Genomic DNA, 16,004 nt, shown 5'->3' with positions numbered 1-16,004 from the left:
AGGACGCTGCATCAGTTGTTGTCTCGCTGGACGAAGACTTCGAACGTAGATTATCTCTTTCCTCGCAGGCTAGAGGCTCAGAACGTGGTCGTATCTGTTGCTGCCTCAAAAGCTGGAGACTTGGACTTGGTATCTGTTGTTGTCTCACCTTTGCAGGCCGGAGACTCAGAGCGGGGGTTGATCTGTTTTTGTCTGATCCCTTACAGAACCGAGACTCAGAACATTGGTTGTCCTGTTGCAGTCTCTTCCCTTAACGGACGGCAGACTCAGAACGTGTGTTTCCTCGACTGGCCGTAGACTCAGAACGGGGGTTTGTTCTGTTGGTGTCTATTCCTTCACAGGTCTCAGACTCAGAACTGTGTATCCTGCTATAGTCCCTTCCCTCACGGGTCTGAGACTCAGAACGTTGTTGTTCTGTTATAGTCCTTTCTTTTACAAGACTCAGACTCAGAACAAGGAGTGTCTTTTGGAAGGGTACCTTTATCCCTTTCTGATGAGGAGGAGATTGCAATGTGGCGCTTCTTCATTTCCATGCTGTGATTGGCTGGTTCCATCAGAGTGGGGGACACATGGCCACCACATGCAGGTATTACCTTTATTATTAGGTGTAATTTTTTGGGTTTTAGTGAAAATGACGAGATGAAAGGAACTGTCCTTTGCCAGCAAGAATATCGTTAAAATAGCTAAATCTACTCAGTCGTTTTGGATTTAAACTGGTTTTGCTTATGTGTTGGATGTGAACGGTCACAGTGAGAGCACTACCATGCAGAATGTAAAGTGCTATGGCTGGTCAAGGAAGACTAGTGAACATTTTAACAGTGGGATGAAAATCTAAAGACCTGCATGAGATGTTCTTCATGATTTCATCTTGAGCTGTAAACCAATGCTACAAGAGGCTGGATTTAGAGGTTGTTTATCAGTACAGCTTAATCAGTTTTTTTTTTTTTTAATTTACTGTAACAGACATTTTGCATTTGCTGTAGTCTAACAAGTCAAAATTTATGTTTGTTGGAGATGACTAAAGTATTTAATGGCAAATTTGTGTCTACCTTTGAGATCAGGTGAGGACATGTTCAAGCTGCACTTGGCCGTGGAGAAGCAGATCCACAAGCTGTTGGAGAAGCAGGCCGAGCTGAGAGCTGCGCTGGAATCTTCCCAGGTAAGTATGCAGCACGATACTAAAGGCCCATTCACATCAGGAGTGATAACAATAACTATAACTATAAAGATAACTTTATAAGCGTCCACACCAGTGAATGATACCTGTCTGTTTTTGTTGCACAGTGAATCTAGCGTAAACTATCTGATCTCTGACGTAGTCAGTGTAGTGGAATAAAAACAATACATACTCTTTTCTACTGCAACTTCAAAGGGGGCAAGACAATGTTGTCCAAACTAGCGCTGAATTCCTGAGTTAATTTTGTTTTGATCACCGGAGACATCATTTGGCATGTCCGTGCTAGCTTAGCTAAAGGTAAGGTGCACCACTCACTGTTTTCCTGGTGCTTGTGTTCTTGAGGTTTCTGCGCAGATACCCACAATCCTGAAGGACAAGCATTGGTGCAGTTGCCTTGCATGCGGACGTGAATGACATCAAGCTGCGGTGGACGGCGGTCTTGAAGAGGGACTTCAGGAGCCTGATCGAGATGGTATGCAACCGTGTCAGAACCACTTCCCATGTATCGACATGGGCACGAAAGGTTCAGAAGACTTTTTGCTCTGAATGAATGGTTATTGTCATGGTGTAAAGAACAGAAACTGCTTTTTGTTAATAATTGGAATCTTTTCTGGGAACATCCTAGTCTTTTCCATGCTGATGGCCTGCACCCCAGCAGAGTCGGAGCAGAACTCCTGTCGGAAAACATTTCCAGGACGCTACACTCCATATGACTAGTAAGCCAATTCTCAAATAATTGCTATGATAGCCTTTGTTTTGAAGGCTTAAATGATAGTACTTGCACTGTCCAATCGACATACATCATGACATACTCATAGATCGACTACAAAACTATGCAGGTATTCATGGGCAGGCTTTAAGATGGGTTAAATCCTACCTGTCCAATCATTACCACTTTATTTAAACAGAGAGTCATCTCAATTATCACCAGTAAAGTATGGAGTGCCACAAGGATCTGTCCTAGGTCATCTGCTGTTTTCAATATACATGCTGCCCCTTGGTAATATTATTAGAAGATACGGGATTAGTTTTCATTGTTATGCTGATGATACTTAACTATATATCTCAACACAACCAGATGGAACTTCTAAATTATCAAAGTTAACAGAGTGTGTTAAAAATGTAAAGGACTGGATGACCAATAATTTTCTCCTATTAAATTCGGCTAAGACAGAGATATTACTTATTGGACCAATAAACAGTACACAGAATCTCTTGGATTGCAATTTGCAACTAGACGGATGTACTGTTACTTCCTCTACAGTCTAAAATTTTGGTGTTATATTAGACAGCAACTTGTCTTTGTCTTTTTTTTTCTTAGAAACATTGCCAAGCTACGGAACATTACCTGTTTCTGATGCAGAAAAGCTAGTTCATGCATTCATGACCTCTAGACTGGACTATTGTAATGCACTACTAGGTGGTTGTCCTGCATCTTCAATTAACAAGCTACAGGTAGTCCAAAATGCAGCTGCTAGAGTCCTTACCAGGTCAAGAAAATATTTTCATATCACTCCAATTTTACATTCTCTGCACTGGCTACCTAGTAAGTTCCACATCAGTTACAAAATATTATTACATACTTATAAGGCCCTTAATGGTTTAGCTCCTGCCTACCTAACTAGTCTTCTACCACGCTACAATCCATCACACAATCCATCTTGCAAAACTCTGGACTCTTGCTAGTTTCTAGGATAGCAAAGTCCACTAAAGGAGGTAAAGCTTTTGCACAATTGGCTCCCAAACTCTGGAACAGCCTTCCTGATAACATTCGGGATTCAGACACACTCTTTCTCTGTTTAAATCTAGATTAAAGACTCATCTTTTTAGCCAAGCATTCATATAATGTATCTCATAACTTTGTACTTCAGGTATTCATGATCAAATGCACATTATCATTCTTTGCTTGGGTTTGCTTTGTTGGAACAGCAGCTACGCTAATTTGGTATCTGTTTGCTTCTCTGTTTCTAGGAATCTAGGATTCTCACAAGCTTCAATCCGGATCCAGCTTGTACAAAGATCTGAGGTGACAGAACACCTGAGAGGAGATGATCTCCCAACCTCCCAGAAGACCTCAGATGATGCGAACCCTGGAACAACATACACAACTACAAAATTATGCTATAAGTTTAATCACAACATATAATCATTGCAGTTATTGGTGTTCACTGTCTGTTTGATTACATGCAATTTGTAATTAACTGCATGATATTTACTGTACATTTCTGTCGTGGTCACCACTAATAACCTAATCTCTAAATATATAATATAGAATAAAATGTAATATAGAAATATAAAAATATAATATATAAACTTAAAATTTTCTGTAAAGCTTCTTAAAATAAACTTGAATTGAATTATAATGAACATCTGAATGGGACACATGGTTTGAATCAATATTGGGACACATTTGCTTGCAATAATCATTTTATGTCATATGATTAAGATGGGGGAATGAAGAACCAGATGGATTAACAAATGCAAACTGTGCATGTTTTACTTACTTTTTTTATTCTTTGTTTATTTTGCATTCATTCATTTATTCATTCATTCATAATCATTTATCTTTTAATCATTTTATTATTCCATTTAATCATATAATCATTTATGATAATTATTATAGTCATTTATATACCCATTTCATTGATTCATTAATTGATTAGTCGTTTATCTTACATTATATTATTGCTTTCTATATATTTTTTCCATTGCTGTTTAGTCTTATGACTGTGTTTCAAGAGCTGTTTGTCTTCATGAATAAGAGATAAGAGGGAATGTTTATGGAAAGGTTTATGGGATGTTGTTGTGAATCAGTTTGGTAGTTGATGAGTTGTTCTGTTACTGGCTGAATCTTAATTGTGTAGGCATGGGGGACTCGATCTAACAATAACACAATTATCATCCATTATTTACAAACTTAGATTTGTGTCCAAATTGGTTAAACTGATACATATAAACTGTTAAAAGTAAAAAAATAAACATTTTACCTAAAATAATAAAATTTTCTTGTAAAAGTTACTGTCTTTGACAGTACTTATAATATAATATAATATAATGTAATATAATATAATATAATAATAACTTAATAATGTTTATCAACAGGTAGAAATTGGATATCTTACAGTATTCTTGTACTCAAAAAAAAAAAAAAAAAAAAAAAAAAGAAAAAAGGCCAAAATGTTTTTTCTCCATTGTGCAGATTGCTTCTTTCACAGTCTGTTGTTGGCAAGGACAAGGTAGGAAAGGTAGGAAATTTTCATTCAGATTTGCTCAGAAAAAGGAATGGTTAGCACACATATTTTTAAGGTAACAATTTGGACAGTGGCACTGTATTAGCATTCAATGCCAGTCATGTCATCTGTCAACACTGTAGAAAATTTGTTGCATAGTGTATACTGACTTACCAGAGGCGGACAGTAGTGAAGTATTTTTACTCTGCTGTAAAAGTACTTTTCAAGTGTCTGTACTTTATCAGTGTTTTTTAAAAGAAAACTTTACTTCACAACATTCCAAAGCATAATATTGTACTTTTTACTGCACTGCGTTTCATGTTAAATATCATTTAATACCTAATTACATTAGAAATCTGTTACTTTCTTACTTTCACTCAAATAAAAGTAATTCAAAGATTTACTTGAGTACAAGAAAGCACTACATTTTTAATGTTCTTAAGTATTAAAGGGAAAACAAACAATAACTTTTATTTATGACATGTAGTGCAGTAAAAAGTGACATTATGGAATGTAGTGAAGTAAAGTTTTCCAAAAAAACAAACACTTGAGTAAAGTTACTTGAGTAAAATAAAAATACTTAATTACTGTCCGCCTCTGTGACTTACTATTCTTGAAAAATGTAGTAGCCAGTGTGTCACAGATGGAAGATGACCTTGTTCTCCTGGCATCTGACTTTGAGGAGTATACTCTACCCTTGCATGTCTACAGTGGGAGCTGTAATGAGTTCGTAAACATGCTCCCAATAAAAATCAAAATTGAACACGCAAAGTAACGAAAATGGAGTATACAAATGAGGTTGAGTTATAAATTAGTCCATATTTTTAGTCTGTCTTTGTTACATGACTGAAGGTCATTTATTTCTAATATTTTGATATTTGTTATTTTGTTAAAGACAGACTAAGAAAATTAAATAGATCATATTGATGTTAGTATGTATTAAATTCTAACCGTTGAATACTGTTTAAAGTATATGTTAAAATGTTATATTAATATTCAGTATAATTAGTATATTCAGTCTCCTTGTTTTTGTTTTAATTCTTTAGTTTACCTTTACTCCTAATTATTAGTATGTTATCGTTATTATTAATTTGTTATTGTTAAAATGTTAAATACAGAGTAACTGCAATAAAAAAGGAATGGTAGATAATAACTCTGTTTGGTATAACTGATAAATAATACAAATAAAATAATATAATATAATAAAAATTTCCTTCTTCATTTACCTGTAATGGGGAGTGAATGACGAGAGGCGAGCGGATCCATTTGCGAGCTCCACAAGGCAGGCGGCTAGTCAGAAGAAAACGAGAAAACCAGGCGAGAGATCAAAAACAAGAAACTAGGAAACGCTAACAATGGGGATAACAACAATACAACAATCCGTGACATAAACTGGGAAAGTCCGGGGCTTTATAGGAAGCCTGATTGGTCACGGGGCTGACGCAATCAGTGCGGTGGAGGATGGGAGATGCAGTCCGAAGTGCAACGTAACAGTCAGAGTGAAATGGAAAGGTGAGAGTGACATCTGGATGTGAGCAGTCCGCAGAGCACCAACCAGATTCGTGACATTACCAAGTCAGTCTCATCTTTTTCCAGATCTCCCCACACACATAAAATAACTGAAATCTATGTACAAGTTTCACAATGTTGTCATTTTTCTAAGTATTTACGTACAGACTTCATGCTGTAGTGCATTAAGAAAAATATACAAGACATTTCAACTTAAGGTTAAGCAGCCAAAACATCTCCAACTCAAAAATTTATAGCTATGTTAAAAAGTTTATTTTAATCTCTGTTTATCTATCTATCTATCTATCTATCTATAATGTCTTATCTATCTATCTATTTGTCTGTCTGTCCATCTGTCTTATTGACTGACTTTATTGCCTTCCAAACACTCAAACTTTAAAACTACTTTAAGCTATTAAAATCTTTTCAACTTTTCTGGCCAGGCTTTCTCAAGCCAACTTAAAGTTTGTTCTCAAACTTTACTCATCTAGTTTTTCATTTAACTACCTCTGCAAGCCCAACTCAAATATGTTGCAAAATGCTGAAATTCGTGCACACCAGAGTATGTGAGCGGAGTGGAGTGACAACAATTTCCCTTCCGTGCTCGGTGCATTTTATAACCGCTCCGCTCCGGGTTCACCGTTTCCCACTCCCGCTCCACTCCTCGCTCACTGACACCAGAAACACCGCTCCGCCTTCGTTCCGCATCTAAACTATATCAGTATGTTTGAAATACCACAGTTCTGTTCATAACATATGTTAAAAGAAGAAAATAACAGAAATAAAACAAAAGTATAGTTTTAAAGTGGTTTATTGGAACACAAGTGTGTAAACTTTTTTCCTCATGCCAAGCTAACAGGGTTGCCAGTCAGCATTAAAAGGTATAATTGCTGCTTTTTGCAGTGCAAATGTTTGTGATAAAATAATAATAATAATAATAATAATACGTTTCATCAGTTATTTTACGTATAGATCGCTGCATTTCTTATAGATTTCTTCTCATTCGAAATCGGATATACAGATGAAGTACCACAGTAAGTTTAAATTTGTTTGAATGCATTATTGAGAGAGCGATTGCGTGTGAATGAGTGTTGTACTTGTTTAAATCATGCTTTCACTTGAAAATATTCAGTATCTTGAAAGAACAAACTAATTCATCGAAAACTATAATTTTCTGCTCATGTCCATTGCTGTCATCCTAGTTTTCACATTCTTTCTGATTTGAGTGATCCATTTCTATCAAACTAGCTAAATAGGGTATGTTTAACACGTGAATTCTTGCTATATATGCAGTTATATTATGGGTCGTTGTCATGAATTGTACTCGTGATGGAGCGGTAGTGGAGCATTCTTGGAGCGAGTAAAAACCACAACGCTCAGACTTTTAAAATTTCCGCTCCTCACTCCATTAAAAATCACACCGCTCCACTCCGTGCTCTGCTCCCACTCCACTCCGCTCACATACTCTGGTGCACACATCCTAGCACCTGCCCTTCAGAAGACTTCTGTCTGTGACATCTATGATGGCCAGCTGTACAAGAAAGCTTTAAAAACGTGAAATCACATGGGAGTGTGGACTATCACTAACATTTAGCTGTGATGGCACACCACTCTATCATTCATCTAAGTGCGGTATTTGGCCCTTGCTCTATACCATTAATGAACTTGACCCAGCAGTGAGATGCGCTCTGGGTTGGTGAGAAAAAGCCAAACACGAATACTTTTCTTGAACCTTTTGTGACAGAATGTGTTCACTTGGAACAGGCTGGCTTCAGATGGTCTGTTGGAAATGTGACATACACAACTAAAGTTCTTCCTTTGATTGTAGTCAGCGATTCTGTTGCCAGGCCACTTTTACAAAATTTCAAACAGTTCAGTGGGGAATTTGGATGCTCATTCTGTGTGCAGAAAGGAGTTGTGGTAGAAAAAGGTCAAGGCAAAACAAGGGTTTACCCTTTCGAAACAAAGTGTGACTTGAGAAGTCACACTCAAACCATCAATTTTGCTGAAAGGGCATTGGGGACGTCCACACCTGTAATGGGTGTTAAAGGGCCATCAGTACTTTCATTGTTACCAGGCTTTGACATCATAAATGGCTGCATTCCAGACTACATACACTGTGTCCTACTTGGTGTTGCCAGGGCCTGTGCTAACCTGTGGTTCTGTGGTGAAAATAGTGGAAAGCCATGGTATATTGGAAAATCTGTCTCAGAAGTGGAAAATAGACTATGCAGCATTCAACCCCCTGTGGTGTTTCTAGATTCCCTCAATCTGTGACCGAAAGGCATTTTTGGAAAGCACAGGAGTGGTACATGTGGTTGTTCTTCTACAGTGTTCCTGTGTTAAAAGGCACACTCCCTGAAAGGTTCCCTGTCCACTGGGCAAAACTTATGAACGGTGTTGTTTTGCTCCTCTCAGAATCTATCACTTCAGAAGGGATCACCAAGGCTGAAAAACTGCTTAATGCATTTGTGCAGGAAGTGGAAGGACTTTATGGTGTTTGTAATATGACATTCAACATTCATCTCTGTCTGCATTTGGCCCAAAGTGTTAAAGACTGGGGGCCACTCTGGACTCACTCCGCTTTTGCTTTTGAAAACTACAACCGAGACTTGCTTGAGATGGTTAAGAGCACGCAGGGTGTAACTTTACAGATTTGAAAACCTAGAAAAGGCATTCCAGTCTATGGCAAATCTCTGATGAGTGATGTGCCCTTTGAGGTCAAAGACACATTTGAGATGTTAACTATACCTAAGAAGCCAGTTCAAATGGTAGAACAGTTTGAAGAAGTCACTGCACTTGGCAGACCACAAAGGAAATTGCTACAACATGATGGCATGATGACATCTGGCACTTCACAGTCTTGTGCACACTTTTAAGAAACACATTGTCAACTACTATGACAGAGTAGTAGTTGATGGTGAAATAATACATGCAGAGAGTTGTGCCAGGGAGACAAAGAGAAACTCTCACAACTCTCACACTTCTTAATGAGAAGGTTTATCTTTGCAGATTTAGGGAGCGGTGCCATGTGCTGTGCTATTGGCAACTATTTTCAGAAGCAAAAGCATTGTTTTTTCTCATCCTTAAGCAACCCATCCCATTTTGTTGCTGCTGATAAAACTGTTGGCCATCTAACAGCCATTCCTGCCAGCAAGATGAAACAGAAGAGTTTATTTGTGTGTCTACACAAATAAGAGTAGACTACATTTTCAAAGTTCTTAATCGGTATGAGCTGACTACGTAACAGACCAACATCAAAGGATATGCAGTGCTGCTGCTGCAGAAAGAAAGAAAGATAGAAAGAAAAAAGGAAAGAAAGAAAAAGAACATTTCTAGATAAAATTCAACATTGTTCGATTTCAAATGTAAATATTATCACTTTTATTATCACAATTCTGTTTCTATAGCCATAAATGTGGAATGTAAGATTCATTTTCATTCACCCACTAAAATTATATATTTACACATGCAACATGAAGATAAATTTTTTAGTTAGAAATTTTAAGCATTTGGAAAATATATTTTAAAAATATATTTCAATATATTTAACTATGTTTCACATGTATGTGAATATATTGCACTTCCGTATGGGTATAAACTTTCACTGACATAATCCATAAGCATTTCTTTCATTACGGGTTTATAAAGGGAGGAAAATATTTAACGTATATGTAAATGACAACCAAAGTCAAATCCCTAGGAGCTTGTGAACAGTTGTGTAGTATTTTAAAATCATGGGTTTTGTAAAGTCATAATTTTGTTATAATCCTATTTTGATCTGTTTACTATTTGCAATAGTTACTATTTGCATTTCATAGTGTGATTTTTTGGTGAATTGTAGTTACTAGGGTAAGTTTTATCCAAAAACATCATTGTAATTACTAATTATGATTTTATGGAAAACACAACAATAAAAAAAAATACACAAATATATTATCCCTGTTTTTTAATTTGTAGAATGGAGTTCCTTGACAGCATTTTACAGTATGTCATACACTGAAGATAATCAATATAATTTCACAAAATAACAGTAACCATACATGTATGCTTTTGGCAGATGCTTTTATTCAAAGTGACTTACATTGGATTCAGGGTTTACATTTGATACGTGTACATTTTACAAAACTGCTCTGCAGAAAAAGCTTTATTAAGATGCTTTTGGATTTATATCCAATTTAAGCATGTGGCGTAGCAACATTTTTAATGAATGGTTAAAAGCAACATTTCAAAGCCTCCTCCTTCAGATCCTCACTGTGATGAAATCAGATCATGCTCATTTTAAAGCAAGGCTGAGGACTTTTGTTCTTATCAATATGTTGACCGTTATAATGCACAGGTAGATTCCCCTCACATTTAACAATAACATTATATTTGCCTGAAGTACATTTTCGAATGATACACATTGGTTGTATTCCCTGAGTGCTTTTAACAATGTACACTTCAAAGAGATCTGTACTTTCGGTATAGTTATTTTTTATTTTACCAGAGCCAGTACAGATTTTTTTTATATTTTTCACATGGCTCTTGATGAACGATTGTGTTTCAGTTCTTCCACAGAGTTTATTGTCCAATAGATGCTTCCTCCAAGCACGTACATCCTTGGTATTGAACTGAATTGGGAGCATGTGTTTCCTTTCAAATTCAGTAAAGTTCTGACAATGTGCTTGATCACTGAGAGCCAGAATGAAAAGGAGCAAGAGGGGAGCCGCTGATCTCATGCTGAGACAGACAGGAGAAAAGGAGAGAATTTTTGTTTAATATTTCTGAAAGAAGATTCTTCTTTTTACCAATGCTGCATTTATTTGATAAACACAGTCAAAAACATTACTCTTCAGTGTCACATGATCCTTCAGAAATCATTCTAATATGCTAATTTGCACTGAAGAGAAAGAAATTTCTTTCTTGTTTTTTCATGTTTATTGTGTTCTTACCTTCAACATCTATACAGTGTTTGGCTTTTCTACATTTTTCAGTTGTACACTCCCATTATAACATCTCTGCGGTATTGTTATTAAGTGAAACTTACAAACGTGTTTGAATTTTATGATGCTTGGAAAACAGCCTATAGACATGAAGTAGAACTTACTTGAATTAAAGGAATATTTCCCCCCCAAAAATTAAAGTTCTGTCATAATTTATTATCCCTCAAGTTATTCCAAACCTGTTTCTTTCTTCTGTGGAACATAAAAGATGATGTTTTGAAGAATGTGGGGAACCAAACTGATTATTTTTCTTCCCCCATATTAAGAAAGTCAGTGGTGACCAACAACTATTTGGTTTCATTGTTGACTATCTCTTTAACGTTCTACTTGATTCCGCATGAAGCCCTTTCTAACGTTTGCAGATCTGACCAGATCTGGTGCCTTGTCATCTTGTCCTTTGTATTGAACAGGCAAACAAACTTTTCCAGTGGCCTCACAAGCAACAGTAACACAATTGTGCTCGATCTAAACTTGAAATCTACACTCTCCATTTCTCAAACAGCTTTGAACAACATACACCAAGAACTTTTCTTTACTGATGCACAGGTGCCTTCTCCTCTGATGCCTCCTACATTGCAGATTCACATAATGCTATAGGTATCATCTCTATGGAGGAATGATTGTTGTTCTTATAAATGACATATAATTTATAAAAACATTGTGATTCACATAATGACATTATGACATGATGAAATTGTGGCTGACCTTGAAAAATCAGTATTCATAAGAATATATTGACAGAAACATCATGAATTTGTCACGTTATTCTAAAAATATAACAATTTTTGCTTATGCTTTGTTTATAATGTTGCATATATTTATCCTTTATGGCCAGTAAGTAGTTCTGTAATCAGATTGCTTTGCTTTGCATGATGATGATCAACAAATTCAAAATATGAAGATTTTGGTATCTAGCAGTATAAAGACTTTGTGCAATAATTATAAACCTTTTGCTAAAACACCTTATTGCCAGAAATAAGTAATAGGGGAGAGAGGGGTAAGATTGTTTATTTATGTGGTCCTCAAGCTAAGGGAAAATGAGGCAGAAGTACAATGAAAGTATCTAAAGTAATTTTAGGATGTTTCCAATCATTTTAAATTATCAGAATGTATATATGACAAAGGATTCTAAAATATGCCTTCTTATATAAAACTGTTCCTGTGGCTCAATTTGCCCCAGGTTAGGAATAAGTTGACCCGAGTCTGGGGTAAGATGCACTGGGTAAAAACTGACCAAATTTTAAAGATAATTTACCTCTAATTTACTAAACGTAATAAACAAATTTAATTTACAAAGTCATATTTCTGTTTTTTCCTTTTTTTTTAAAGCTAACTTGAAACCAAATGTTTAATTTTCAAGCTTTTTGAAGTTTGAGTAAAATTAAAAGAAAACTAAATTAGAATTAAGGAATCAATGTCACTGAAACAAACAAGTATTTTAGTCAAAAAATTCTTGGCATGGTACCATTTCTGCAATGTCAAACCAGCCATTAGGGACTACAGGTGGAAAGATATATTTGATTATAATGTGATGAAAAGCATCTTTTTGTTTTTGGAGAAGGATTTGGTGCATTTGTACACTGTCAAATGCTATCAAATTAACTACAAATAATATCTCTATGTATATCTCTAAACCTGTACTATCACATTAAAATGCCAGTTTATACTTCAGAGATTTAACTTAACTTCAGTGCCTTATTGAGGGGTAAGTTAAAGTACTGGCTCAACTTACCCCACCGTATCTGGCTCATTTTGCACCATAGCTGGCATTTTGGGAAAAATAGCTAAATGATTTGCATGGTTTCATATGTTGCTAAACCCATATGCATCATAAATATTTTAGACCTGGATAAATTTGTTTTGATGTAACAGTCATTATATCTGTTGTGCTAAAATTTTACTTTGACAAGCCTAAAACAGTTTTATAGTTAATAGGTGCCTCCCACTCCTCCCATGTGTTTGTCTTTTTAAGTGTCTGCCAGAAATGAAGGCTGGCTCCAAAATATATGGTCACATGTGAGTAAAAGCGTGCAGTTGCCAAAATGCAGGGGGTGGGTCAACTTACCCACTGGCTCAACATACCCCCCTCTTCCCTACATATTTGTAGGGATGTAGCATACAACCAAGTCAGAAAATGGTGTCATTTTTCCTGTTTAGTTCCTGAGAAGTTGTTCAAAGTCTGATTCCTCTTGACTAACGGTTAAATAGTTTCTGTTATGAAAGCATTCAAATGAATGAAATTGTTTGTTCAAGGTTTTTTTTTTCTAATTCAAACTGATTCCTACAATGTAACATGCAGTATGTGAAACATCTCAGTTACCTCTGTAACCCTCATTCCCTGAAGGTATGTCATAGGTATGTCGCCTGAGATTAAGAAGAAAAGTCCGCAATCTCCGTACACAGGGCAGACAGAGGCATCTGTGTCCGTACTCAAGGTGACTCAACCCAGGAAGCGAAGCGTTCTGAAGTAAAGCTGGGCTGCCAGGGGTTGCACTTACCTTCTTCTCCCGATCCCACGGTGGTGACAAGTCTGAATCTGAGGAGGCAAAGCATCGCCTACAAATTGAATTTGGCACAAAAGACCCAGAGATACAGGAATTTGCTCTTTTTGTGAAAGGGTCAGTACCCTGCCTGCTGCGAAAGTACTATCCCCAGGCCCTTCCCCAGGGGTGGGGGCACAGATGTCAGAGTGCCCCAAAGAGCAGTTCCTCCCATCTCCAGGTTGCCTGTGTCAGGGTCACTTTGCCGTTTTGCAGGTGGACTTAGGAGGACCCTGGGACACGGGCTGCGCCACTCTCTTATGGCCAGCTCGACGTCCCTGCTGAGGGGTTCCCTCCTTCAGTGTTTCCGTGGGCCGAGCAGGTGTAGAGGCTGCAGGGGGGCACCCTCGGTGACGGGCAGATGAAGGCCTGGCACATGATGGCTTGGTGGGATCACGCCGGGGCAAGATGTGCTTGATCACCTCCGTCTGATTCTGTACTGCTGAGAACTGCTGGGCAAAGTCCTCGACAGTGTCACCAAAGAGGCCAAAGGGGAGGTGGAGAGCGACGTTGGTCGCCGTACACAGTCCCTGCATCAACCCCGCATCAGGAATACCCTTGTGCAGTTTTTTAGCACCTTGGCCTGGTGGACCTGCAGGATGACCATGGCATGCAGGGTGGAGGCAGCCTGGCCTGCAGTGCTGTAAGCCTTGGCAGCGAGTGCTGACGACAGCTTACAGGCCTTGGACAGGAGGTGCTGATGGTTCCGCCAGGTGGCGGCATTTTACGGGAAAAGATGCACCGCAACCACATGCTCCACCTGGGGTACGTCAACGTACACCCTGGCTGCCCCACCATCGAGGGTAGTGAGGAGGGAAGAGCTCACATGTGACTAAAGCAAAAATCTAAATGAGTGGATGCACGCTGCCATCTTATATGCCCGTGTGTACAGGGGAGTGGATTGGCATGCAAATTCCACTCGTCAATGTTCATTGGCCTTTTCTTCTTAAACTCAGAGGCGATTGGGCTCCCAAGTGAGACCCCATGAAGTCAGTCAACGTAACGGCGAATGTGACTGACTGGGAGGGAACCTATATTTGAGTATGTTTTATTCTTTTATAACTAAATTAACCAACTAAATATTTCACATAAAGGAACATAATCTCTTGACACAAAGGCTCCTCAGAAAAAGTTGTACTAGATTAACATGAGATGATTTAACATTGCAGATGCATTATTATTAACATTATCTTTCTGTTTTACTGCATTTGTAGAGTTTTTGTGCAGGTTTACCTGAATGAGCTTGTGCAAAGAGCCTTATCTGGAGACTGTGTCCTTTGGAAATCCTGAGACAAACGAGAGAAAAGGATAGGTAGACATTTAGTACAAGAGTGTACACCATCCATGAGAGCAGTTAATGTTGCAATGTTGGGGAAGTCAGTCTTTTAAGTCATCAGCATTTTAAAAATGTACTCTTTTCAACAGCCCTATTCAGATGATAATTGTTTCTCGTGTGGATGTCTGTAAAAATAAATTTACATGGCCCCTCAGTGAGCTTGATAGGACAGAAAACACAACCTGGTTATCAGTAAATTTAATATCCATATTCAATTTGTGCGTTATATCTCTTCCCAGTAAATTTAGTGGAGCTCCTGGTATGATTGTGAATTTATGAAAAAAATGGCTTGCATCCAGGAGCTCTTACTTCCAGAGGGGGCGTTACAGGACATGTGATGTCAGTTCCTGAAATTCCCCCAGAGTTAACTATTTGATTAGAAATGGGACCCTCATAATGTGCAGAGGTCATAGATGATCTATCTGCCACTGTATTAAAAAGGAAAGTTTGAGGCTGACCATGCACCATTAATGTAAAATATGGTAGATCTTCACCATTGTTTGAAAATGTAAGGGTCATCATAGACAAATCGGAACTGACATCACTCTGTAGGCATCCCTATTGTTGTTTGTTATACCATGTAGTTGGATATTGGGCTGGTGGTGGTCCTCTCTCTTGTGGGTTTACTTGTGGCCTGTCTCTGCTCTGCTGTGGCTGTTGCTGTCTCATCTGAAACTTCCTCTTTATCCAGTCTTTTTCCATTTGCCCTCTTTGTGACTTACAAAAGCGCTGCATGTGCCCAAAAGACCACAACGGTAGCATATTGTTCTTGGCTTTCTTGGTTGAGCCAAGTGTGGTTTCACTTCTGCTGTCTGGTCATATTGGTTCCTTTTTGATTTCTGGCCTGTGCATCACAGCCTTAGTTGTAACCACAAAGCTGTAGCATCTGGACCAATCAGACATACATTAATTGTTATATTTAACAAATAGTCTTTAAATCCAACAAGCCAGCTATATGCTGGAGCTCTGGAGACAACCCCCCAAAGCAACTAACACCCCAAAAGGGCTCAGTTGCCAGGACGACTATCTGATAAGAGGTTTTATTGCCCAGAGAAATGCACATCTGCCCATGCTACATTTGCCCATAAGAAAGGCACAGTGCCTACAGAAATAGACTCCTTTCCTATTCATTCACAGACAAACCTTTCTTTGACCTTCCTATCACACATCGCCCAGGTCATTGTGTACAGTATTACTGCATTGTATTTTAATTTTGTCTGTTGTATT

At 37.8% G+C, this 16,004-nt stretch overlaps 1 protein-coding gene and 1 long non-coding RNA gene across 3 annotated transcripts in view; one reads left to right on the top strand and one right to left on the bottom strand.

Annotated features, from left to right (window-relative positions):
• The window catches only part of LOC127160292 (gastrula zinc finger protein XlCGF8.2DB), a 65,531-nt gene that overhangs the window by 12,984 nt on the left and 36,543 nt on the right, over positions 1–16,004 (top strand). The gene's annotated exons all lie outside the window — the stretch shown is intronic.
• Positions 9,965–14,733, bottom strand: LOC127160293 (uncharacterized). Its single transcript, XR_007826699.1, has 2 exons — positions 14,675–14,733; positions 9,965–10,638 (listed from the first exon to the last, which is right to left on the bottom strand). It is a non-coding gene; the product is annotated as an uncharacterized LOC127160293 (long non-coding RNA).

The sequence above is a fragment of the Labeo rohita genome, unplaced genomic scaffold (assembly GCF_022985175.1).
Source record: "Labeo rohita strain BAU-BD-2019 unplaced genomic scaffold, IGBB_LRoh.1.0 scaffold_318, whole genome shotgun sequence".
Classification (NCBI taxonomy): Eukaryota; Metazoa; Chordata; class Actinopteri; order Cypriniformes; family Cyprinidae; genus Labeo; species Labeo rohita.
This window is presented reverse-complemented; position numbering and strand designations above follow the sequence as displayed.